Source organism: Podarcis melisellensis (assembly GCF_964234715.1).
Source record: "Podarcis melisellensis genome assembly, chromosome: 10".
NCBI classification, from domain to species: domain Eukaryota; kingdom Metazoa; phylum Chordata; class Lepidosauria; order Squamata; family Lacertidae; genus Podarcis; species Podarcis melisellensis.
The window spans coordinates 20,976,601-21,003,764 of NC_138542.1; the positions used below are offsets into that span (position 1 = coordinate 20,976,601).

The 27,164-nt window shown below is 43.7% G+C and overlaps 1 long non-coding RNA gene across 1 annotated transcript; it reads right to left on the reverse strand.

Annotated features, from left to right (window-relative positions):
* Positions 1-15,782: 15,782 nt before the first annotated feature.
* On the reverse strand, positions 15,783-18,171 carry LOC309379670. Its single transcript, XR_014172581.1, has 2 exons — positions 18,077-18,171; positions 15,783-16,224 (listed from the first exon to the last, which is right to left on the reverse strand). It is a non-coding gene; the product is annotated as an uncharacterized lncRNA (long non-coding RNA).
* Positions 18,172-27,164: the final 8,993 nt, after the last annotated feature.

Genomic DNA, 27,164 nt, shown 5'->3' on the forward strand with positions numbered 1-27,164 from the left:
TCACCCCAAATTCACCATCAGATCACATGTCTGTAGCCACAGCATGAACCACAAAAATCATACATCCACTGTTTCGTTCAGAATATTTTTTTTCTTGTTTTCCTCTAAAAGCTAGGTGTGTCTTATGGGCAGATGCGTCTTATGGAGTGAAAAGTACGGTAATCATTTGTTTCAGGCAATCACCTTTCTTTCTCGGTGCCTCGCAAACTAAGGCAATGTATTTCTATATTTTGCAGTGCTATTTCTGGAAGCCCGTGTGTGGCCTCAGATAATTTATTTGAATAGTGAGTGAGAGAATGGAGATGCCATTTGTCTTGGGGTTTCAATTCCTCCCTGACTCAAGCAATTATATCTTCATCCCTGTGTTAACTTCTTCTGCCACCGAGTCCGTTGTCGAAATTACTTGCAGATTTCAGCTGCGAGGATGTTGGACGGTCATTGTTTAGATGTTAGCCAGCAAGCCTGAGAAATTTAATGACTGTCAAAAGTGGTGAGCACCAGCAAAGAAACTCGAACTTCTTTTTGGGAGACCTCCCACGCTGAGCTGTGTCACTTTTCTAGTGAGACAGAATCTAAAAATTGCCACAAAGACACTGTGCTCGTGTGGGCTATGATCCTATACAAATACATTGCGGGTAAAAAAAAACCACTCTTGAATTTGGTGGAAATTGTATTTGAGAAAACATGCCCAGGTCTGAGCTGTTTGCAACTGCTTATCAACATATATTTTCTACCTATTGACCCAGGTGCTCTTAACCTTGGATTCTTAAGAATTTGAAATTTGACTTTTCCAAATATAGGATTAAAAAGGAAATGAAAAAAAATGATTGGGGCAGGCTTCTTGCAAGGAAAGCAATCAATCCTAAATGCATAGAAAGAAAGCTTCCTTTACGCATATCTGCAGTGGAACAGATATCTGTGGTGTATCACCAACCTCTCTGTTTTGGTTTTATTGCCTTTCCTCTCCTTGGTCCTGCAGAGATTGGCAGATCCACGTCGTAAATGTAAAGTACATTCAACATACAATTAAAGCACATAATGTTCCCTAAAGAATCCTGGGAATTGTAGTTTCCCCTTCACATTGCAATCATCCCTAGCACCCTTAACAAACGGCATTTCCCAGAAAATTCCTTGAGGAATGTGTGCTGCATGTGCTTTGAATGTGTGTTGGATGTGCTTTGAAAATAGGGTGTGGATCTGGGGCATTAGTTCTCGAGTGTACAATTCGCTTCAGGTTTAAATCCCCCCCAAAAGTTGCAACTAGATCTATACAGTGGTACCTTGGGTTAAGTACTTAATTCGTTCCAGAGGTCCGTTCTTAACCTGAAACTGTTCTTAACCTGAAGCACCACTTTAGCCAATGGGGCATCCCACTGCCACTGCACCACCGCTGCGCAATTTCTGTTCTCATCCTGAAGCAAAGTTCTTAACCCAAGGTACTATTTCTGGGTTAGCGGAGTCCGTAACCTGAAGCCTCTGTAACCCGAGGTACCACTGTATGGCCAAGGGGGCTTGGGGCTCTTGTTTCTAAAACAACAGTCCTCCTCTCCCACTTTGCTGTAGCAGCTTAAGAAGCTGTAGGAATGTTCGAAAGCCATTAAAAAACAACAACACCCTAATTGTTTTGGGTCCATATTTAATTGTATTCAGAGTAAACCAAATTAAACCAGGGCGTTTTCAAGGAGCATACTTCGAGTGTGATTAAACCTGGTTTCAACTCTTTGTGTTTTATTTTTCATAAAAGTTGTACGTTTTTAACGCAAGTTGGGAGAGTTTTCAACATTTTTTTTACTATATTTTGAAAGTATATGTAAAATGACATTCTTAAGAGTGTCTAGGGAGACCCAGTCAGATGGACAGGGTATATTATTATTATTAGTTATAAGCATGTACACTTACACAAGCAGCAAACCAGTCTAAACAAGTTCTCTTTGACTACTGACAACTTCTAATTCTGTTTATAAATTGTCCTTGGGAGGCAGATAAACTTATAACAACATCAAGCCTTGTTCATTTATCATTGTCATAGGGGAATCTAGACTGACAGTATCCTTTAAACGGTTTCCACTCTTTAACAGATGAATAAAGTTCATTTAAATTGCTTATACAAATCAACCATAATGGAAATTGTATTCATCCCCACCACAAACCAAACTTTTACCATTCCATTCCCCAGTGGATGGAACTTTTACTTGCCTTCCAATATTTCACTTCCCTTCCAATATTTTGCTTAAACCGATATTTGCCTTTGCCGCTGTTTTGAAATGCAAGATGCTGTTGTTTAAAACAACCTTTTTGTCTAAAGACATTGCACATAATCTTCTGATTCTCACGACAGTTATATGCATCTACTGGGCATCTTCGCAGATTGTGTTGCGTCATGCATTAAGGAAGGATGGCCTTCAGAGGCTCATAATATATAGGTCTTTCAAGCACAGTAGGAGATCAACAATACCAATTGTATATAGACAAAAAGGACTGGGTGAGGGATGGGTTTGGGGCTTGGGGTCCTGTGTTGGAGGGGGGCATAGGAGCCAACTCCTAGGGGCCAAGGTCCCTTGGGCCCCCAATAAAATATTTGAGGGGGCCGCCTCCCCCAAGTTAATGGGCATTGCCATTCAAAGGGGGGGGGTGCCATGTCATGTGATCGATAATGTGAGGCAGGGCTTATATGCTCCCCAATGGGACCCCTGGGGGTTGGGTCTAACTGTTAGAATTCCTGCTCTATGACTGCAGTCATGGGATTGTTGTCTATCACATGACGGTATATGTTTTGACTCCACAGAGTGGGAAGTGACGGAGACAGGATGTTTGTGTTACTGTGTTCCGTGAAGTGGGACTATTGTTTCTTTTTCTCTTTGCTGTCTGATGCTAGAGAGAGAGGGAGCGATGTTGCAGTGCTCTGTGTGTGTTTATATGTAAATAAAGTAGATTAGCCGAAATGCTGAATTGCTGAGGTCTGTCACGCGAAATGCGCAGACTCTGCGGATCCCTAAGTGTGCCAGTGTCTGTTGGCATCGGTCGCTGTGATGTTTGGGCGGAAGAAAGCTTTTGAAGCTCCGGGATGATCAGCCAGGAGGGAGGGAACATGCCAGTTAGGCATGTGTCTCTGCCAGGGTCCTACTCGAGTGTAGGCTGAACTCCTGACAATAACAACCAACAGACCCACCTCCCTAGCAAGGCTCGCCACCAAAAAGTAAGCCAGGGAGCAGGAGAAGGATCTGTAGCCACTATTATTATTATTATTATTATTATTTATTATTATTATTATTTGAATTTATATACAGTCTTATTCCTGGAGGTCCCATGAAGAAGAGGGACAAGAGAGAGATGAAGATGACAGTCACACAGTGCAATTAACTGCCAGGCACTCCACCTTCTTAAGGATGCACCTGTCCTTAGGCTCCTATTTTTTAACTCTATAACTTGTTCGTTTTCTACTTCCAATATAGTCTATTAAACAGGAATGGGCCTGATCCCATATGACTGACTGCAAACATAATAATGAATGGATGAAGACTGTCCGATACTAAGAGGTTGACAAGTCTTGTTACAGTGCCGGGTTGAATGTTAAATACCGTATTTTTCGTCCCATAGGACGCACCTAGGGGTTTTTTTTGGGGGGGGAAATAAAGGAAATTCCCCCCCTTTATTCCCCCCCAAACCAGGTCGGGGAATCCGAACCAGGTCGGGGAACAGCGGGATGGCGGCGCTCCGCCTCCCCGCTGTCCCCCGAGCTTGTGGGGCTGCCCAATGTCTGCCCGAAGCGCAGGGCGCTCTGCTTCAGGCTTGCTGATAGCTTCCTGAAGCCTGGAGAGCGAGAGGCGTCGGTGCGCACCGACCCCTCTCGCTCTCCAAGCTTCAGCGAAAGCCTGCATTTGCCCCATAGGACGCACAGAGATTTCACCTTCATTTTTGGAGGCGGAAAAGTGCGTCCTATAGGGCGAAAAATACGGTAAGTAGGATTTTTTTTCCCCTGTTGCGAATCAGTGCTTTTATTATTATTGTCGCAAATGGCACTGGATATTGCAATGAATATTGCATCACAGATTGTTATATCTGTTATAATTTTTAAGCTTGTACCTTTTATTTTTGTTTTTACTGTACTGTTGTATGGTTTGAGCATGGCCCTTGGCTAAGTGAAGATTTGATTTGAACAGCAGACAAGCAGAACAAAGTCCCACCAAGCACAATAGGAATTCCTCCTGAGTAAGCCCAGCTCGGAGGGCAGGACAAATCAATACCAAAAGCCTGACAGCACAGAGACGTCCTGTTAAATGAGGGGGGGGGGGAAAGGCTTCTTCTTTTTTATTAAAAAAAATGGCACTGCACTGGCCAAGCCCAAACTCTTAGGGAGGGCCTAGGGAACTTTTTCTGGCCCAAGTGGGGCAGATCCCAATCTCCCACCCCCGCCGGCCAAATTTGACAGGTGAGTTGGATCACCCACCAGCCTATTAGCTGACATTACTGTGCTGTCAAGGTGATGCTGCACTTTTATTGTGTGGATTTGAACGTGTGGCATGGGCTGTTTGAAAACCCCATTTCAAACAGCTGTGCATGCTCTTTAAAATCCAGGGGCTGAAAAAGCAGGGTGGGGCCGCTTGCAAAAGAGCTTCCAAACCATCCTGTGCTGCTCTTTGAAACTCCAGTTTGACTTCACATGTAGAGTAGGCAGGGATGGCTTGCAGGCCAAGTGGGGAGGTCTGGCAGGATCAGGGTTGGCTTGTGGGCTGGACGTTCCCCATCCCTGGCTCTTGGACTGGCCAAAAGTTAGATCTGCATCACAGAATGGATAGTTCTATTGGTTAGAGGGTGGTGCTGATCACACCAAGGCTGCAGGCATGATCCTTGAATGGGACATCTGCATCACAGGGGGGGTTGGACTAGATGATCCTCAGGGTCCCTTCCAACTCTACAAATCTGTGATTCTATGATCTTAGCCTTGGCTCAGTTGAAATTAAACCCCCCCCCCCGAATTTTTAAATTGAAAATAATGAAAATTGCACTTCGATATGTATGATCCTGTGTCAGGGTAAATAAATTCTGCACCAACAGAATTCTTCAACCCACAAAATTTGACAAATTTCTAATTTATTGCTTTTTTTCCTAGTGATAGGGAGAGGTACTAAAACCATATGCCCTAATCAGTACTCACTTCTCAGCAATCTATCTGGCTTTTTAGATTACGCGAGAAATGTTCCGTTTAAAAAGCTGAAAATCACAAGATGTCATATTCTTTGGATGTGTTGTTTCTTTAATGACCATTTTAAAAAATTACCTTTTCCTTAGGGGCTTTTTTTAATATATAATGAATGCAGAGCCCCACCAGGTAGAAGGAGAGCATTCCACTTGCATTATCACCTGCAGCCAGCAGACGGAGCAGACACACTGTCTGCAACAAGCACAGCTAGGGCCAAGACTGGACATTACAGCTGGAGAGTATTTGCTAACAGGAGGAAGAAGCATAAACATGCAGTGTAGAAAATCATCTTTGAAAAATAAAGAATAATCCAAAGATTATTTTGTTGTCGTGCGTTAATCCTGCAGATCTCAAAGGACCGCTTTGAAAACAGGAGTTAAAAGAATTAGCCTGCAATCTTTAAACCGCTTTTGAAATTGATGTAGCAAAGTTGTGGAAATCTCTCTAATGGTTAATGGCTGGCCCTTGTGGATTTGAGAGGCAGCGGAAGTGGTTAAATGAAAAGAAACTTTGTTAGAATTTGTGAAGACTGACAATGAAGTAGTATTTTCCAGAAATTTTGGTGCCTCTGGTAGAAAATTGAATCGGAGTCGTTCTCATTGTGATAAAAATACAATAAACTAATTGATCATTTGATGGTGTTTAATTATTCCCATAAATCTACCACCTTGGGCAACCTACTTCACCCTCCTGAATAGTCCTGATTTCTCCCCAAAAGTGGGCTGCCCGTTTAAACTTTGGGAATGCCTGCTTGGACATTGTGTGCCCAAATACAGTTATAGCAAGTTTTGTAATTACTCCTACTTTTGATTTTGGTTTGGAAAGTCTCCATCTATTTTTTTCCTTTAAATGGCCAACTTTGCAGTTGTAGCAAGATTTGCAAACACTTACATTTGATTTTGGACCAGTATATTCTATAACCTTATGAATCACAGCAATCACGACTCTCCAATACTTTTTAAATTTAGCACTTGGCCACAAAGGATTTAAAATTATCTTCTGAAACGCCCCAAAGGAATTGTGTATTAGCCAGCTGTAATGGTTCTAGGGGTTGCTCGTGCGTAAGTTGCTGCCACTCCTGGCTAGGTTACCTGGTTGAACCCTTTCTGTCTGGTCAGCCTCACACCTGTGGCTGTCTCAGTCGCTGGCAGAATCCGTCAGTGGGCATTTCTTGAACCTCTTCCAGCAAAGAAGTTATTTGACGCCAAGTCTCCTCCTACTCTCCCTGCGCGGAAGTCTTCTGCGCAGGGAGGGTGTGGGCAGTGGAAGACCCGTGCTCTCCCCGCTGGTCTCCGGCGAAGAGTCCTGGAGCCTCCTCTCCGATTCCCCCATCTGGCCCCCTTCTCCACCGGTGTTACGCTGATTTCCTTCCCCAGCAGATGGGCTGCCTCTCTCCCTACTGGGACCCTCTCCGGCATCCCTCTGGAGCCTTCCCTCCGCCTCTGGCTCCGATGGCAGTTCCCTGACAACCAGCACTGTCAGGGAACTTGCACCTAGCCACCCCAAAGCGTTTGGCAACTGCAGCACAGAATGACGACATGCTGTGGTTTCTTGATTTACTGTTAAGAATCCCAATGGGCACAATCCACTGCAGGAACTTCTCCCAGGCAGGTGCCATTGAAATGAATGGGAGATGTGTCACAATAAAATAGGAGAGGCCTATGGTGCTCTTGCCAGCTCCAGTTCATTTCAGTGTTTTGCTTGTGCACTGAACTTGTTGGGTGGATTGTGCCCCAAGGTCTATATTCTAGAATCCTTCCTTCCTTAACAAATGGTTGAAATAAACGGTGCTTTTATTTACTTGCCTTTTGGGAACTTTACTTATTTAATAGCTGACTCTCTTTCAGCGCCGGCTTGGCACTGAAGCAGAATATAAAGCGAGAATTTCGCTGTAGCACCGGAGATTCTTTATCTGGAGTAATGTTGATTGGAAATTCATCTCTATGAATAACAGATTCCTGATTAGGAAACTGATAGCAGAAATGGTTAGGGCAATCCATTTCACCAGGCATGTGCTAGACGAATTATTCAAAAGACTTCAGCCCTGGGGATATTTACAGGACTATAGTCTCCCGCCTTCCTTTTTCTGCTCAGTGATTTCTAAAAAAAATTTTTGCCTGTGCCAGAGAGGTGCATCGTGGGTGCTGATTAGTTTGGCAACTCACAGCAGGTGGCAAGGACGCTGAATTTCTATTACTATTTGACGGTGAATGCCTGCTTTAGAATGCAATAAAATAACTTCCAATATAATAGCTGTTACATTATGATGTAACTCATTGCTGATTGACATTGACAGTTCTTTAAAGTGCACACCTAGGCATGTTTACTCAGAAGTAAGACCCACTGTGTCCAGAAGGAATGACTGCCTTGTAAGCATGCTATGGTGGTACATTGTTGTAAAAGCTGATCTTAAGTTCTATATGGGTCAAACTGTATAATCGAATGGGGGTTGGGGGACTCTGTCGTGTTAATACAGCACTCTTCAAAAAGGATTCTGGACTTTTGGGGGTTTTATTATTCTTTATTTAAAGATAACAAGTGCACAGAGTAAGAAAAGATGCAAAAAGGGGAGGGGGGAGGGAATCGCACCCATGTGGAAAACAAAACAACAACAAAAAATTGTGTACATTAACCTACTACAGTATTTATAAAAATGAATTCCAAATATCGTTAAAGCCACTTCTGCCAAAAAGGAGGTGGGGTTGCGGGCTTCACGGCGTGGCGGGCGGAGGTCAGCCCCGCACAATTGGGGGATTGCTGGCTGCATCACCCCCTAGCCAGCCAATTGGCTGGCTCGGGGGCGTGGCCTGCCCTATATAGGCAGGACGCGGCCGGGGATCTCCCTCTTTGCTGCCTGCCAGCTGTTCCTGTTCTCCCACCCTATAAGGTTTTCGTTCTTTGACCTTGCTATGGACCTGAGTAGTTGGGGCCTGGTAGGAATTTTTCCACTTGGCAAATTGGCACCAGCCACTTGGTTTTCGCCTACCTCGTAGCAAATCGTCACAACTTTCTGGGTACTGGCAGTTAGGCATTGGTATTGTTCTGTAGGTGGAAGAGGGGAGGTAGCGCCATCACCTGCCCCACATATTGAAGGGTAGTCTGTTAAAGGATTCCGTGGGGCATGGCCCTGTCCAAAGCCTGGGGAGGTGAGGGCCTAAGACATGCCCCTTAGCGGTGACTAAGGGGGGTGTTCCTATTTGATGTACTTCAGCAGGCCAGGGGTCCCTTTACCTTTACCCTAACGTTTTGCAGATTCATACCCTGGGCTGCAATATGGAGAAACAAACAACTCAGGCAGGGGGATTTGCTTAGCAAATATAACTATGGCCAAGAACCTATTGGCCGCCTTCCAGGCCATTCACTCTTAAACTGCACCTTTAGAGAAGGGACAGTTTCGTGCCACATATTTCCTTCTTCAGATAACACCACAGAGGATTGCTGTTCTTAGCTGGGGCAACTGACCCCAGTCACCTTCACATGGCAGACTGGTTCTGTAGCCCAACTGGATAAAACAACTGCAAGTGGGGAATCGTGATTGAACTTTCCAATTCCATTGCAGCTAAAACATTAGCGTGCTGTTAATCTTATATATGCACTTTATCTAAAAATAAATATGGAGCCCTAATTCTTAGATCCAAGTGATTTATATACTGGAACCAGAGTACTTTTAAATGGCAAGACTTCCACAGTAAACAGGATTAACACAAACCAGCCTGCCGCAGGATCACGATGATGAATTAGTCTAAAAAGCTGCAGATTTACAGTTATTATTAATGGGACTGTTATGCAAAGAATGCCTGCACTTAGTCACTTAAATGGCAACAAAAGATAGTTTGTGCAAGAATAGATTATAATCCATTGTAAAACCGCATAAACAGCTATGTTTCCCATGAATCTTACCATTTTTTGGTGCAGCTTTTGTGGCTGCTTGCTCTTCCTTTTCACCATCCGTCCTCTTTCTGCATCATGATAAATTTAAGGCTTTGGGAGTTATCATGAACATTTAAGGCTAGTGCAAACCTGTAGCCACTTCAGTTTATTTTAAGGGATGATATTAATGGCTGCCAAATGGAAGAGAGTCACAAGTATATTTATAAGGCGAGAACCAAATGTTGAAATACTTGTTGAACTACCAGCAAGCACATCCAATGGTAAAGGACCCCTGGATGGTTAAGTCCCGTCAAAGGTGACTATGGGGTTGCCACGCTCATCTCACTTTTCAGGTCGTGGGAGCCAGTGTTGGCCACAGACAGCTTTCTGGGTCATGTGGCCAGCATAACTAAACCACTTCTGGTGCAACAGGAGATAGTGACGGAAGTCAGAGCGCACGGAAATGTCATTTAGCTTCCCACCACAGTGGTACCTGTTTATCTACTTGCACTGGTGTGCTTTTGAACTGCTAGGTTGGCAGGAGCTGGGACAGAGCAACGGGAGCTCACCCTGTCACGGGGATTTGAACCCTTGACCTTCTGATCAACAAGTCCAAGAGGCTCAGTGGTTTAGACCACAGTACCACCCGTGTCCCCTGGAAGTTGTAGTTACCAACACCAGGTGGGGGAAAAAAATTCCCACACCTGCTGCAATGCTTCAACCGTTTGCAGATATGTGCATATTGATTAAGGTGCTTCCTTGCAGCAGAGCTGTTTCTTCTGACTCCTCTCTTTCTGCCAGTTCTGCTACCAACAAGGTAAAGTTCATGGGACTCCTGACCATTAGGTCCAGTCGTGGCCGACTCTGGGGTTTATCGCTTTATTGGCCAAGGGAGCTGGCTTACAGCTTCCGGGCCATGTGGCCAGAATGACTAAGCCGCTTCTGGAAAACCAGAGCAGCGCACGGAAACGCCGTTTACCTTCCCGCTGGAGCGGTACCTATTTATCTACTTGCACTTTGACGTGCTTTCGAACTGCTAGGTTGGCAGGAGCAGGGACTGAGCAATGGGAGCTCACCCCGTTGCGGGGATTCGAACAGTCAACCTTCTGATGGGCAAGTCCTAAGCTCTGTGGTTTAACCCACAGCGCCACCCGCTACCAACAAGGAGCACCTCACAAAACAGTACAGGGAGAAGAGCTTTTGGTTGTAGCTTAGACCCTCAGCTGCACCAGATCTCTAAAACTGTATCAGACCACTTTAAACAGTCATGGCTCCCTCCAGAAAATCCTGGCAGCTGTAGTTTGTTAAGGGTGCTGAGAGCTGTTAGGAGACCCTCTATTTCCTACACAGAGTGGTTTCACAGTCAATCGCTCTTCTAGGGGACACCAGGGATTGCGGTCTCCTAACAACTCTCAGCACCCTAAAGAGACAGCAGTTCCCAGGATTCCTGAGTGGAAGCCATGGCTGTTTATAATAGTATGATACTGTTTTCAACGTTTAGTGTGGATCAGCTGGTGCCTGGGGCAGGGGCTCGCCAAGGTGGAGCAGGTGCCGGGGGGTATGGCATGGAGGGCGAACGGAGCCCATGCCCAGACTTTGCCACCAACATCGCTGAAGAGACCCTCCCACCGCCCACTGGAGCCAAGCGGGGCCGCTCTGTGCCTCTGCCTGCCCGCAGCTCTTGGTGGACACAACAGGCATGGGCCCAAAGACATGAGGTCATCCTCGCTGTTGCAGCCCTGCAGCATTGCAAAGCAGTGCGGCAATGTGCTGTTTGGGGGTATGCCTGTTGTGCGCGCCGAGGGCCATGGGCAGGCCGGGGTGCAGCAGCACGGGGCTGGCAGTGCACCGAGGAGCAAAATGCACCCCTCAAATGTGCCCAGGGCCATCACTCCTCTGGCTCACCCAAAAACAACACCGTTGGTGTTAATCTAACACAGCCATCTAGTGGATTTAAGGGCCACACTGTCCCTCCTAGGTGCCCCCACTTACTTGAGGGATGGAAGGCCTTAAAGGGGAAGTCCTCAGGTATGTCCCCATTCCTTCTTTCCAACTCATCCATCCATAGCCTTAGCCTGTACAGATGGGGCAGCCTGGGGATATGGACCCCTAGTGCTTCTGGTGTGGCGAGAGAGTTCAGCTATACAACCCATATTCTTGCACTTGGTCTAGTCCGACCAAGAAAGATACTGCTCCAGAGGGGTTGGCAAACCCTGCAGATTCGTTCATTTATCGGGCTTCTTTCAACCGTTTACAGGTATGTGCATATTGATTAAGGTGCATTGTGTGTGTGTGTGATCGTTTTTATTTGATTTTTCAAATATAGATTTATAGGAAAAACCAAATACATTTCCATATATGTACAGAGATTTCTCTGAATCTCGCAACTTCCCCCATCCCCTCGGTGGGTCCTTATGTCAATGTTTTCAACTGTGTATTATATCATAATCTATGTTTTATATCTATCCATATTATCCACCGTATTTGTTACATTGCAAGTGTGATTTAAATCCTGCTAATGTTCTCATCTGCTTATAGTGGTCTCCTAAATAAATTATGAATTTCCCCCATTCTTTCCTGAAGTTTTTGTCTTCTTGGTTCCTGAGCTTTCTGGTCAGTTTTGCCATTTTGGCATAGTTCATCAGCTAAGTTTGCCATTCCTCTCTGGTAGGGACTCTTTCTTCTTTCCATCTCTGGGCTAGAAGCATCCGTGTGGCTGTTGTCTCATACATAAAAAGTATTTTCTGCTCCTTTGGTGCATTTTAAATGCCATTTACGAATGATGTACCATATTTTTCGCGCTATAAGACGCACCTGACCATAAGATGCACCTAGTTTTTAGAGGAGGAAAGGGAGAAAGCCCCATTTGGGGGGGGGGGTTCAGCTCACAGTTGTGCAGCTTATTTTGCAAAGGGGAAAAGCCCCCTTTTTGATGATCAGCTCAAAGTTGTTGAGCTTACTTTGCAAAGGGAAAAATCCTGGTTTTATGGGGTTCAACTCACAGTTCTTCAGCTTCTTCAGGAAAGGAAAGGGGGCTGTTTCTACAGTATCCAGACAGATAATCTAATCAGCCAGTCACATGTCGCTGGGGAAACAAACAGTCTCCTTCTGCAAAACCTTCGACAATGGAGGCCTGGGCAAGGGGGCGGGGCGGAAAGGGAGCCAGCGATCGACCACACATTCACTCCATAAGACGCACAGACATTTCCCCTTACTTTTTAGGAGGAAAAGAGTGTGTCTTATGGAGCGAAAAATATGGTACTAGCCATCAATGTTATGCTCTGCGTCCACTCTCAGAAGTCATATGCCTCGGTCTGCTAGCTGCGAGGAATCACAGGATGTGAAAGTGCTGTTGCTGATACATTCTGCTCATAAGCTTCCCATTGGTATCCTATTGGCCACTGTGAGAGCAGGATGCTGGGCTAGAGAGGCCTGATCCAGTCTGGTCTTTAAAAAAACACACGAAATTCTTATGTAGTGTTTGCTTCAAACCAAAGAATGTAAACCATACGAGGTTCCTGCAGCAATTACACCATCTCGATTAGTGAAGTTCTGCCCTCAGTGCCTCAGAAACCCATGCAGGACCCCAATGGATTAGGTAGAAAAGTGAAGGTTGAGCAATCTTGACTGTTCTAAAGCAACCCTTGAATTCTCAAATATTTGCCTGAACCTGTAAGAAATTGCAAAACTGGGGCAAACTAACGTGGCCACAGCACAGGGGAACAGAAAGTATTCCCAATGAGAGAAAGAGGGTAAAGTATAGAGCTACATTCAGAAAAGGGTACATTGCTCTTTTCCACATCTTATTTTTTTATTGTGTCCCTTTACGATCGACTGAAAGTCCCCTGGGCAAAGACTTATATCACTTTCAGATGCTGCGCAGCATCTAAAGCACTCCTGCCATGATTTCCTTAATCATTCCTCTCGCATGTTATCATATCCAGCAAGAATATATTTCTCAATGAAGCAAAGGGTTTATATCTCCCAACTTGAAGAAGATATATTGCAAATGTATGCCAAGTAGAATGAAAAACATACATTGCAATCCTTTTCGTGGGAATGTCCTCATATCGAACATTCGGGTGAATGATGCTAGCTAATGTGTCCCAAAGCTCTGAATTAAGGAGATGCGAAATTCCATTAGGCTGGTGACTTATGGCTGCTCGAATTGCTTGGTGACCTCCAAAGTTACAGGACAGATGTAGTTTGATTTCTTTATTTACTGATTCTGGCTCATAAATGGATTGGACAATAGAGACAGCTCCCTTGTGAGATTCTTAGTTGAACTTGACTGAAGAATGCCTTCCCCTTGAAAACATAATATTTAGTTTCCAGCAGGGAACAGTGGGATACTGTTTGGTGCTATCTGGGGAAGAAGAAAATTAGATTATCATGATAGCGCTAAAATGGCTTTGTGTGGACAAAATACAAGACCTACCTAGACAGAGATTTCTCCACAATGGGTCTTTCTTTCTTTCTTCTTGGGAACTGCTTCCGATGATATGTGCTGAATGCAGCTAATTTATCATTTTTGGTCTACATTTGAGAGCCACAAAAAAGACCCGAGCATTGATTTCACTGGCCCTGAGCAGGCTGCACTCTGTTTTACGTCGTGAAGAAGAGTCTATGAACCATTTTAAAGGAAGCATCGGACAAATAAGCTGTGATTCCCCAAACATGTGGCTCAGAAACTGCACAGGAGAACCAATACCATAGACTAACTATTCCTCTTTGTGACAGCATTTGCAAAACCTCTGACAAAAATCTGCTTGGAAGCGCACATTTTAATTTAGTGTGTATAACATAAAGGTATAAAGATAAAGGGACCCCTGACCATTAGGCCAAGTCGTGCCCAACTCTGGGGTTGCGGCGCTCATCTCACTTTATTGGCCGAGGGAGCCGGCCTACAGCTTCCGGGTCATGTGGCCAGCATGACTAAGCTGCTTCTGGCGAACCAGAACAGCGCCGTTTACCTTCCCGCTGGTGTGGTACCTATTTATCTACTTGCACTTTGGCATGCTTTAGAACTGCTAGGTTGGCAGGAGCAGGGACCGAGCAATGGGAGCTCACCCCGTCATGGGGATTCGAACCGCCAACCTTCTGATCGGCAATTCCGAGGCTCAGTGGTTTAACCCAAAGCACCACCCGCGTCCCATATGTATAACATACTCTCCAACAATTCTGTGATGAAAATAGGGATGTCCTATTCAACAACAACAGAAACAAAAACTTTATTGTTTATGCCCTGCTCATCTGACTGGATTGCCCCAGCCACTCTGGGAAGCTTCCAACATATATAAAAACATAATAAAACATTAAACATTAAAAAACTTCCCTATAGAGGGCTGCCTAAGATGTCTTCTAAAGGTTGCATAGCTACTTTTCTCCTTGGCTCAGGAGTTGCATAACTCCAACATTTATCCAATGAAAATAGTCCTAAGGAAAAGTGGGACATTCTGGTATCAAATCAAAAACCGGGACGGCTTCTGTAAATCCAGCACTATCGCTGGAAAATAGGGGCACTTGGAAGTTCTAGTGCACAAATTGATTTTGAAATAATATTTTTGCGGTACAGTGGTACCTCAGGTTACATACGCTTCAGGTTACATACGCTTCAGGTTACAGACTCCGCTAACCCAGAAATAGTACCTCGGATTAAGAACTTTGCTTCAGGATGAGAACAGAAATCGTGCTCCGGTGGTGTTCAAAATAACATTTGTAAAACGACAACCCAGAAGCCTTTCTCTTGGGAATTATAGGGACAGAACTACCTAAACTGTATAGAAACTTATTCATGTAGGTGACTACACTGGCAAGAATGTTACTTGTCCAAAAATGGAAAGAAGCAGAAGTCCCAGCAAAGGAAGAATGGATACAAAAACTGATGGAATATGAAGAAATGGCGGAACCAGAAAAATAAGAAATCAAGAATGCAAACTTTTTATAAAATAATGGCAATGGTTTATTGAATATTTACAAATAAATTGCAAACAAAAACATTGGCCAGATTTTTGTAATAACCTGCAGCTTCGTAAGAGTACAGTGGTACCTCGGGTTACATACGCTTCAGGTTACATATGCTTCAGGTTACACACTCTGCTAACCCAGAAATAGTGCTTCAGGTTAAGAACTTTGCTTCAGGATAAGAACAGAAATCGGGCTCTGGCGGCACGGCAGCAGCAAGAGGCCCCATTAGGTAAAGTGGTGCTTCAGGTTAAGAACAGTTTCAGGTTAAGAACGGACCTCCGGAACGAATTAAGTACTTAACCCGAGATACCACTGTAATTTGTATATTGTGAATGGTCAACATTCTCAGCAGACACAATGTCCCAGAGAGTGGGCCAGAAATGTATTTTATTGCACATTTAGATTCCCTCCTCTTACATACAATGAGACATTGTAATACAGGCTTATCAGTCAGGGCCATGATTCAAAAACGTGATGATACCCGGGGCACACCACACCCACCACACACTCCTTCCTATGCCAGGTGGGAAGTACAGTGGCGTAGCGTGGGGGGGTGCAGGGGGGGCCGGCCGCACCGGGTGCAACATCTGGGGGTTAGGGGGCGCAAATCCACGGGTTAGGGGGCGCAAATCCATGGGTTAGGGGTGCACATTACTTGCCTTGCCCCGGGTGCTGACAACCCACGCTACGCCACTGGGGAAGCAGCACCTTGCATGCCTCATTTTAAAAAAAATAGATTTATACCTTCCAAGCTACACATTTTATTAATTTTACAATCATTTTGACATTTCAAAGCTTGACTTCCTTCCCCCTCTTTCTGCAGTTCCTTAAATTTATTTTTAATATCTTCTGCATATCTAAATTAACTTAATTTGCTGATTTATTCATCTACGCTAAATATATATTCTTATGAAACTGCAGGTTATTACAACAATCCTGCCAATGTTCTTAACTGTTTACAGTTTATCTGTTAATATTCAATAAACCGTTTCCATTCTTTTATAAAAAGTTTGTAATCTTGATTTCTTATTTTTCTGGTTTCGCCATTTCTTCATATTCCATCAGTTTTTGTATCCATTCTTCCTTTTCTGGGACTTCTGCTTTTTTCCATTTTTGGTCAAGTAACATTCTTGCCACTGTAGTAGCATACATGAATCAGTTTCTATACAATTTAGGTAGTTCTGTCCCTATAATTCCCAAAAGAAAAGCTTTTGGTTGCTGTTTTTTTTACAAAGGTTATTTTAAACATCCTTTTCATTTCATTATATATACTTTCCCAGTAAGCCTTAATCTTACTACAAGACCACCACATATGATAAAAAGAACTTTCTTTCTCTTTACATTTCCAACACTTATTTGATTTAGATTTATACATTTTTTGCCAATTTACTTGGTGTTAGATGCCATCAATATATCATTTTCATATCATTTTCTCTTAGACCATAAAGGTAAAAAAGGTAAAGGACCTCTGACAGTTAAGTCCAGTTGCGAACGACTCTGGGGTTGCGGTGCTCATCTCGCTTTCCTGGCCAAGGGAGGCGACGTTTGTCCACAGACAGTTTTTCCGGGTCATGTAGTCAGCATAACTAAGCTGCTACTGGTGAAACCAGAGCAGCACATGGAAATGCCGTTTACCTTCCCGCCGGAGTGGTACCTATTTATCTACTTGCACTTTGACGTGCTTTCGAACTGCTAGGTTGGCAGGAGCTGGGACCAAACAATGGGAGCTCACCCCGTCATGGGGATTTGAACAGCCGACCTTCCAATCTGCAAGCCCAAGGCTCAGTAGTTTACACCACAGTGCCAGCCACGTCCCTTATAAACATAAACAGGTAAAGGACCCCTGACAGTTAAGTCTAGTTGCGAACGACTCTGCATAACATGCTGTAAATTCCACAGTCATTCCCATTCTTCCATGTCTATATTATGACCAATGTCTACTGCCCAATGTATCATTGGGGATTTTACTTGCTCATCCTTTGTCTCCCATTCCAATAATAATAATAATAATAATAATAATAATAATAATAATAACAATAATAATAATAATAATAATAATAATAATAATAATAATAATGCCTCCTAGGACTTGGCAAGAGAAGGCAGCATAAAAAAATATGGCGGCACAAAATGGAGTCTCCACTTTTACTCCCCTTCCCTAAGAGATATCATATTAAAGTGTGGAGTATCTTTTGGCTTTCACAACTTTAGAAGCAATTTCTTCTAAAGTAAGGCCGAATGAGATTATTGTTTTTCTTTCACCACAGCCTGATTAAATTTGGTGAGGAGACGAGGGATCATTTTCAAATTCTCTGAAATTATACGGCCTTAAGCTTCCAGTTGGCGATCTCCGTTATATATAATTAGGCCAAGGGGATTTAAAATTACTGACATTTGCACTTGGTTAACAACACCAGCGTTTTCAGCATGGCAGTTCGGTTTTTTTTTGTGATTTTCTTTTTTCAGTGGAAGTCCTAAGTAATGCTTTCGCAGCTATAATGTGGCTTTAGAAAGGGAGCCTCACTTTTAAATGTGTAAAAAAATTCACGACACATTACAAATCAGGGTCTGGCTGTTTCAAGCTGGAGTTTAAAAATACATTTCCAGAGGGTAAGTTCTTATGCACAGAAAGCAGAATAGAAAAATGTTTAATTCCCACTGCATTTGGGAATTAAAGAGAACAACACTCCAACTTCATTTTAAAATTGCTCCTGCCTTTTGTATAATCTTATCAAAGTGTGAAATATCAAAGCTATAAAACCTTCAGTTTAATAGGGATTTTAAAAATCTGTATACTGTAAATACAAGCTTGAATTTTTTTCTGAAAACTAATCCCTATGAATTTCTTAGGGTTTTTTCTTTTTCTTTTTTGTAAAAAATAAGGGATTCCCACTCCCCACTCCCAAAAGCAATATCAATACAGCTTGGCTATATATGCCTTATAATCAGAAAATTACTATCATTTCCTGCTTCAGTAAACAGAAAGAAAATAGCAACACACAATGGAGTTTTCATATCAGATAACAGACATGAACGTACCAGCTGCTCCTTTTGCTGCATATAATTATCTGTATTCCACAACATTTTTTTATCTTTTGGTTTCAATTTACTTGTACTGCTGGGATAGCTCAGTCAGTAGAGCATGAGACTCTCAATCGCAGGGTTGTGGGTTTGAGTGCCACATTGAGCCCCACATTGGGCAAGAGGTTCCTGCACTACCAGAGATTGGACTTTCCAATTCCATATTTCTATTTTTTTCTCCTTTCTAGGTCTCACTGCTTACCAGTATGCGGCTTTTTTTATATATATAAAATAACTTTTATTCAAAATTAAAACAAAACATATTATCCAGAAACATATCACCCTTATTCCCACCCCATTTTTCCTCCCTCCCCACACAGAACCCACCCATCCCCACCCCCCAACTTCCCTCAGTTCCAGTCTTTGATTTCTCTAAAAATGCTGTTTTCTGCATGTTACACAGTTGTATAAATCCTCAAACTATTTAGCTGATTATTATCAAGAAAAAGTTTGTGAATGTTTATTCAAAACCAGCCAAGGAGTCCAGTTTGCTTTGTTGTATCTTCAAATACTTTGTAAAGGGTTCCCATTCTTCTTTAAAGTCACAGTTATCCTTGTCCCGTAGCTTGTATGTCAGTTTTGCCAGTTCTGCATAGTCCATCAATTTTTCTTGCCATGATTCTTTGGTTGGGGTTTCTTCGGTCTTCTATCCTTGTGCTACCAGAACTCTCGCAGCCGTTGTCGCATACATGAAGATGTTTTTCAGCTTTTTTGGCAGACCTTTCCCTGCAATCCCTAATAAAAATGCTTCGGGTTTTTAAACAAATGTTAAATGGAACATTTTCTTCAATTTGTTGTATATCATTTCCCCAAATTTTTTAATTACCTTACAATCCCACCACATATGATAAAATGTCCCCTCCTTTTCCTTACACTTCCAGCATATATTTGAACTAGTTTTGTACATTTTCCCCAACTGCACTGGTGTTGTGTACCATCTGTACATCCTCTTCATGTAATTAATATGCGGCTTTTTATATCGTCATTTGCCTGCCTCTTATGCCTTTTGAATCAGGACTAAGGCGGCAATCCTAATCCTATTTACTTGGGTGTAAGCGTAATTGAATTGAATTGGACTTCACTGAACTTTGTGGGATTTACTTCCATTTAAAAATGCCTAAGATTCAACACCGTTGTAGTTAAGCAGCTATACAAGTTGTTAGGGAAATCTTAATTCTATCCTCCAGATATTGTGGATTACAAATCCCATCAATCCTGACCAATGACCATGCTGGGAATGATGGGAATATTCCAAAACATCTGGAAGCTACCTCTGAATATATATTTGCATGTGTCTTGTGCATATTTACTTGGGAATAAGTCCCATTGAACTCTGTGAATTTTTGAGTAAATATACATAAGTTCAAGCAGCAAATAACATAGCTAGTTTTTTGCTGTACCTCAAACCATGTGATGTATTTGTGTTGCAATGTTCTTGGCGAGCTTTAAGGTGGATCAATTTCCTTTTTCCAATAATTGTGATGTATCGGGCATGCTGTGATATCCTTTAAATAAGAGTATTTAAACATTTTCCCCAAGAAAGAAAGCTGATTATATTGCTTCATCTTTAAATCTTGTTCCTAAAAGCATTGCAGAAAAGACTTGGAAAGCATTTTTGAATGGCAGGGGATCAGAATGGATAATTTTAGTTGTACATGTTAAATTTGCTGTGTTTTAAAATAAATTTAAAGTGTGTGTGTGTGTGTGTGTGTGTGTGTGTGTGTGTGTGTTTAAATTAAACAAGACCGTTACCTTCTCCAATGCTTGGTGATTAGAGCTGATTATAAATGGAATCAAGAAATCCGCCATTGTTAAGTTGTGGGTGAACATATCAGACGACACAGCGATTCTCCAAACAGCTCTTGTTTATTCACAGGCCAGAACAGCACTGAACTGAAGGGTTCCGCCAGCCTGCTTATATAGAGCTCCAGTACAACGTTACTGTAACAACTTTCTGTAACTATCCAATCATTGAACGTCACTTTCGATCCCTTATTTGCATATGTGGACCTGAACTATCTATAGTATCCCCCTGCTGGCCCAGGGTGAGAACTTCAGTACATAACAGCCATAGACATAGGAAAGAATGGACATCCGGAGGCCTAATATGTGATTCAGGTCAGCTTTGCCTCTTACAAATAGTTGTGCCTTTGACCATTTATGCCACTTCGCTTGGCTGGAAGACACTCATGACTTGAGCTGGAGCTGATCTACATGCATATGCCAGCTGATGACTCTGGACCAACTTTTGAATAAAGAAGAATTACAAGTGGAATTTGGCTTAGCAAAGAGAGCTAATTGTCAGTTTTTCAACTTAAGCGCCTCACATCCATTTTGGAGACCTGCTAACAGAGCAGCATCTGCTGCACCAAAACTCCTTGGAAGATCTGCTTGGGTTCCCTGGCCTGCCAAAGCCAGTGTGCTCTTTATATAGCTGCTTCTTAGACAGCTTTAAGGTGAATATATCATACCTTTGCAAAGAGTGAAATGGATTGTTGGAATGCCTTGTTCAACTGAAGCCCTGGCCCAGAGCATTCTTGTCTATTGAAAGATCCTCCTTTGATCTGATCATATGTCGTATGCAACGAAAATGAATGTCGACAGATCGGACACCACAGAGGCTCCACCACAAATTATTTTTGTCCTTGACGTGTTGGAGATGTCGGGGCAGAAATCAGGGCCACATGGAGTTGTGGAATTGCCCACTGCACACCTCTTTTGAGATCCAGCTCTGAGGGCCTTCTGGTGGTTCCCTCACAGCAAGAAGTGAAAATACAGATATCCAGGCAGAGGGCCTTCTTGGCAGTGGTGCCCACCCTATGGAACACCCTCCCATCAGATGTTGAGGAGATAAAGAACTACACAACTTTCAGGAGACATCTTAAGGCAGCCCTGTATCAGGAAGTTTTAAATGTTTGATGTTTTATTATGCTTTTTTATATGTTGGAAGGCGCCCAGAGTGGTTGGGGAAACCCAGTCAGATGGGTGGGGTCCAAATAAATTGTTGTTGCTGCTGCTGTTATATTGGGGTGAAATCTTGGTAGTTATCTTAGTCCTGGAAACTTTATTGTATTTCAAAGATATGCATGCTTTGCTGATTGCTATTTGGAATTTACCACTGAGTCATGCATACACCAGGGTCAGCCAAAGGCATACTGCTTCCACAATGGAAAGACAAGTCATTGCTTTGCACAGAATTAAGGATTCGCACTATCCTTATCTGAGCTGCCAATATAATGACGTGAGCATAAAGAAAAGAAATGTGAGAACATTTGGACAGTTTCCCCCCTCGAGATTTATGCATCCCATTTGGCAGTAGAGTATATATGTGTCATTTGACAGTGAAGGGACTCCAAGGTTGATCTCAAAGCCTGGGTAAATATATGAAGGAAGGAGAAATGCTTTAGCTAACCTACGTGTGTGTGTGTGTGTGTGTGTGTGTGTGTGTGTTTTACAATTTAAAGTACTCCTTTTTATATCCTTAAGAGATCAATGACTTCCCTTCTTCTCTTTCCATGGTTCATTTTACATATCACAAATCCCTTCATATTTTACAGAAACTATACCATTCAGTATTCCATTATTACATCCATCATAACTGATTTACACCGTTGAATTTATCTTAAGGCTGCCAGCTTTTTCAGCTGTACACAGTCATTTCCCATATATTCAATAAACATTTTCCAATCTTCTCTAAACATATGTTCTTCTTGTTCTCTTATTTTAGATGATAAGTCTTAAATTGTCCATATTCTGTCAACTTAAGTTGCCACTCTTCTTTGGTTAGGAACTCACTAGTTTTCCATTTTCAGGCTAACAAAACACGAGCCGTGGTAGTAGCATACATAAATAACCTTTTTCGACACCTGGGAATTTAAGTCTGAATTATCCCCAACAGAAAGGACTCTTGTTTTGGGGGGAAATTAACCTGCAATTTGAACACAGCAGGACAGATGTACACGTACAGAGCTCATTCAGATGCTGGGGTAGTTGGAGGATAATGGTGCAACCTTTTAAGAACACTACATTTCAGATCCAACTAATTATTCACATGTTTGAATGTACATTCATAGCAATAACACCATGTAAAACCATCATGCCAAAGAAAAGTATGTTTGCTTCAGTTCCTTGCAAGACTAGCCTATCCATGAAGCACCTCAAGTGGCAGAAGCCCAGAGGCAGCACCCCCATCATCACCCAAAATGCCCTGCCACTTCCATCACTAGCGGAAAAGCTGCGTCAGCCCCGGTACTGATTTCCAGTGAGATCTCACTGAAATGTCAAGGCGCGCTGAAGATCTTGCGAAATTTCCAGCGAAATCTTACTGGGAATTGGTACGGATTCCAGAGCTGCTTCTCTGCTGGTGCCAGCAGTGCAGTGTCATAAAACTGTTGTTTTTTAGTCATTTAGTTGTGTCCGACACTTCGTGACCCCATGGACCAGAGCACGCCAGGCACTCCTGTCTTCCACTGCCTCCCACAGTTTGGTCAAACTCATGCTGGTAGCTTCGAGAACGCTATCCAACCATCTCGTCCTCTGTTGTCCCCTTCTCCTTGTGCCCTCCATCTTTCCCAACATCAGGGTCTTTTCCAGGGAGTCTTCTCTTCTCACGAGGTGGCCAAAGTATTGGAGCCTCAGCTTCAAGGATCTGTCCTTCCAGTGAGCACTCAGGGCTGATTTCCTTCAGAATGGATTGGTTTGATCTTCTTGCAGTCCATGGGACTCTCAAGAGTCTCCTCCAGCACCATAATTCAAAAGCATCAATTCTTCGGCGATCAGCCTTCTTTATGGTCCAGCTCTCACTTCCACATATCGCTACTGGGAAAACCATAGCTTTAACTATATGGACCTTTGTTGGCAAGCTGATGCCTCTGCTTTTTAAAATGAAAAACAGGAAGGGACAACCACGAGGGTCATGTACTTCAACCCCCGACAAGGCAGTAATCTTTTGCCCAACATGGGTTTCGAACCCACAACCGTGAGATTAAAAGTCTTGTGCTCTACCAGCTGAGCTAGGAAGAGTCATCCTGGTGGAGGTGAGCCGTCTGGCAGTGGCGCAGCAGAGCGGGGCAGCGCTACTCATTTGACTCAAGTGGCGAAACAGGACACACTGCCCCTGGTTCCTGCAGTGCAAATTTTCCGTCATAGCAGATAAACAGCACCCTCTCCTTGCCTTTCCAAAATTGCCTCTTTGTACAGAATACTTTCGGCATCCAGCTAGGCACCCAATGGATCCATTGCGAACAGTTTTTCATGGCTTCCCTACACTTTCTGCCCCTTTGATCTTCCCCACAACTCACTGATCATAGCTCTTAGTTGAGCTAGGCAAGATTGGTCTGGAATTCATGGCTGCTTCCATACTGGGGCTAGTTTAGGTCCCAGGGCTGGAGGAAGTCCTCTAACTGATGGTTAGTCATGTGCAGTGAAATTTTTCGTAGAGGAACAGTTACTCTAGTTAGGGCCAAGAGATGCCATCTTGCACTGGCGATTGAGGGGCTGATATTGCGTGCCTTGTTGGGCCTTTGGGAAGGTAGTGTAGGGCTCTTCGACCTGTCAGAGCATCGTGCCTCCCTCCCTAAGTCAGGCAGAAGCTTCCTGGGCTTTGAGAAGGAGGCACCAGGCTTTAATACTTTAATACTCCAATTTGCCGGTAACATTTAGGAGACTACCCTAGTTCCCGTGGTCCACATGTCACTGGTACTGAATTCCTTACATGGCATTCATCACAACTCCCTTGATGCAATGGGAAGTATTCCTCCAATTTGGTTCTGAAGTTCAAACCGACGAATCACAGCGATTGACTCGGTTTAGCTCTCCTTTTTTGAGCTACGTAGTCCAAACTAAGTTGCTTCCAGGTGACAGAACACCAAATGGATCAGTCATACTTTCCCGATTCGACATAGCCTTCTGTACATCTAGGACACGTTCGGCAGGGCGGTGCCGAGATAAGTTCAAAGAAATTCATCAGAGCCATTTAACCAGGAATTACTCCAGCAACTCCTTTAAATCTATCTTGGTCTATAAAGCACAGCAATCTCCCCTTTGATCCTGTAAAGATAGAACCCAAGTACGCTATACATAGCACTGTGATGCAAGCTGAGGAGACGGTTGAAAGTGAAGCATGCCACAGAGTTATACAAAGCATTCAAACACTGCAGGAATGAGATCGAAGGCTCATGATAAACAATATACTCCTAGCAGGCTTATCATTTCATTATGGTTCAGCTCGGGGGAAATCTTGGCCTTAAAAAGGCACCAAGTCAATAGAAAGAACTAAAGTGATCAGAGGCAAGGCCAGAGAACCAGAGGGTTTAAAAGCCAAAGTGCAGACATTCAAAGATCTGGCTTAAGTGCATCTTTTCCATGACTGTCATTTTCCAGGTCTTCCCTTTCCCATGTCCAAGTTTCCTCCAGGGAGGTTCCATTAAGCTTTTGGTATACTGAAATTCCTGAAAGAGAGATAAGAGATTAGCAAGAAAGGAAAGTGCAGAGAATTTTCTTTGCTGAGTAATGACGGTGAGTATATAGGAGCCACTCATCGCTAGTTCTGTTTTCCGAGGCAAAACAACCCAAAAGTAAAATATGTTTTCCAAATTGAAATTTGCATGGTTCCGTGTGCACTCCCAGCTGTTCACATCACTCCAGCCTAGAGATTCTAGTGCTCTTCAGGCATTCATTACGCTTGAGGCGGGGCGGAGAGGAAGAGAGTGCGAACTCATCTGCTTCCCAAGGCCAATGAAGGGGGGGGGGTGTAATTGAGAAAAGAGAATTTGAAGCAGAAGAGGTGGTAGACTCACAGAGAGTGCCCTTTCCTACCAGGGACTTCAAGACCAAGTACCTGGTAGGAAGAGAGGCTGCAGCAGGAACTGAGACACAGACTGTCGTTTCTCTCCAGGAATCCTGGCATTTGCAGTGAAGTCTTGGTCCCCTGTGAGGAAAGATGTCTCCGTGGGGTTGTACACAGTGCGTCTGCCACTTTGCCCCCTTCTCCTTCCCCAAGGAAAGTGTCTTCGCCCAGGGAAAGAGAGAGGGGGAGAAGGAAGCAGCTAATAACAGGTAATGTTCACAGCACTGGTACATGCAGAATCAGCATGGCACAGGGGCCCAGCAAACAGCGCTCGCTTCAGTTCTGCTTACAATCTGAGCAGGGGTGCTCAGCTCTGCAACTAACCCCCTGCTCGCATTCTCACAGCAACTCTAATGCATATGTGGTGAGACTCCAGATGAGGTTGAGCTCTATAACTTCCATCAGCCTCAGACATTATGGTCAGGGATGAAGGGAGTTGGACAGCCCTAGTGTGGGACCTGGGTGGCGCTGTGGTCTAAACCACTGAGCCTCTTGGGCTTGCTGATCAGAAGGTCAGCGGTTCGAATCCCCATGACGGGGTGAGCTCCCATTGCTCTGTCCCAACTCCTGCCAACCTAGCAGTTTGAAAGCCTACTAGTGCAAGTAGATAAATAGGTACCGCTGTGGCGGGAAGGTAAACGGCATTTCCGTGCGCTCTGGCTTCCGTCACGGTGTCCCGTTGTGCCAGAAGCGGTTTTGTCATGCTGGCCACATGACCCGGAAATCTGACTGTGGGCAAATGCCGGCTCCCTCGGCCTGAAAGTGAGATGAGCGCAACAATCCCTTAGTTACCTTTGACTGGGCTTAACCGTCCAGGGGTCTTTCACCCCCCCTTTTTTTAAGCTTTAGTGTATGAGCCGTAGACTAACTCTTCTCTGTTTCTTCTATCTGAGATCCAGATTCCCAGTTAACCCCATGCTTGTTCCATGGGGAGTTTCCTGACATCAAGCATGCAGGAGTTGAGTCCCAAGACCAAAGAGAAATATTTAGAGCTACCCCTGCAGCAAATATAATAAACACAAACGTCGGCAGTGTTAGAGCACACATTATATTTTCTCTTTTCAGTCACTTTGATTTTAAATTGTTTCAAAAGAATTTTAAGGCTGTTGTTGGCATCCATGTGTCCCGAGAGATGGTAGAGTTTGCCTCCGGGTTAGCAGCACCAAAGTGACCTCCCTGGGGCCCAAGCCTGAGCAGTTTGTATGGAGGTCCTAAGCCGCCCCGATGACAAGATGACTCTCTGTCTCACTGATGTGGTCCAAAGGAAAATAGAGCTGTTGTGTACTAAGCTTGGATCCTAGAACAATAGCAAGTAGGATCCTAGAAGACAACAACTGATTGGCTTGCAGGAAAAGACCAATCAGGCTCCAGGAGGAAGTTAATCAGCCTATTAGGCTGGTAGGATTGTAGAATGCAACAACTGATTGGCCTGCAGGAAAAGACCAATCAGGCTCCAGGAGGGAAGCAGAATCAGCCAATCAGATAGGACTCTTTGTGTAAATAATGTATATAAAAGCCTGAAGTTTGGGGGGCAATTCAGTCGCTGTTTTACAAGCTGCAATAAAGAGCATGAAATCACTGCAGGACTCCGAGTATATTTAAAGAGCTATACTTTGGCACTAGCTTGGCTGTAAGAGTTGCTGGAAAGAGGCGTATAATACTCATATTGGACTATAAACACTCTGCTGTGAAGTGCCATGCCAACATAGAAGTTCCATAAGAATAACCAAAAGGTCCTGGGTTGACCCCCTTCTCAGCCTCACTGATGTGGTCCAACCACCTTAGAACTCCACTCCAGATTTGTGGAGGGTTTATTCTTTTATAAGTGGTACCCCCACCTTTTAAAAGTACTTATTTTCCTCCGGCGTGTTTTCGGCTTGTTTCCAAACAGAGCATAATCGAAAAGGACTTTCAGAATTTTCAGAGTGGCTAACACTTCCGGTTACACTACATTGCTTTACTTCCATGGGAACGTTCTCCCTGATTCTTTTCCATTTTCAGTATCATGGAAATTTCAGGGAAGTTGACAGTCCAGCAGAAAGAAGCGCTCCTCGGGGACTGTTCATTAAGGCTGCAGAGCCTGCCAAACACTCATATGTCAAGGCTGCCTTCTTGCCAGAAGTGCTTGCTCATGCTTTGTGTCCAATTCATGCTCCCCAATCCATCACTTAAACTTAAACGAGGGAGAAATAATAGAAC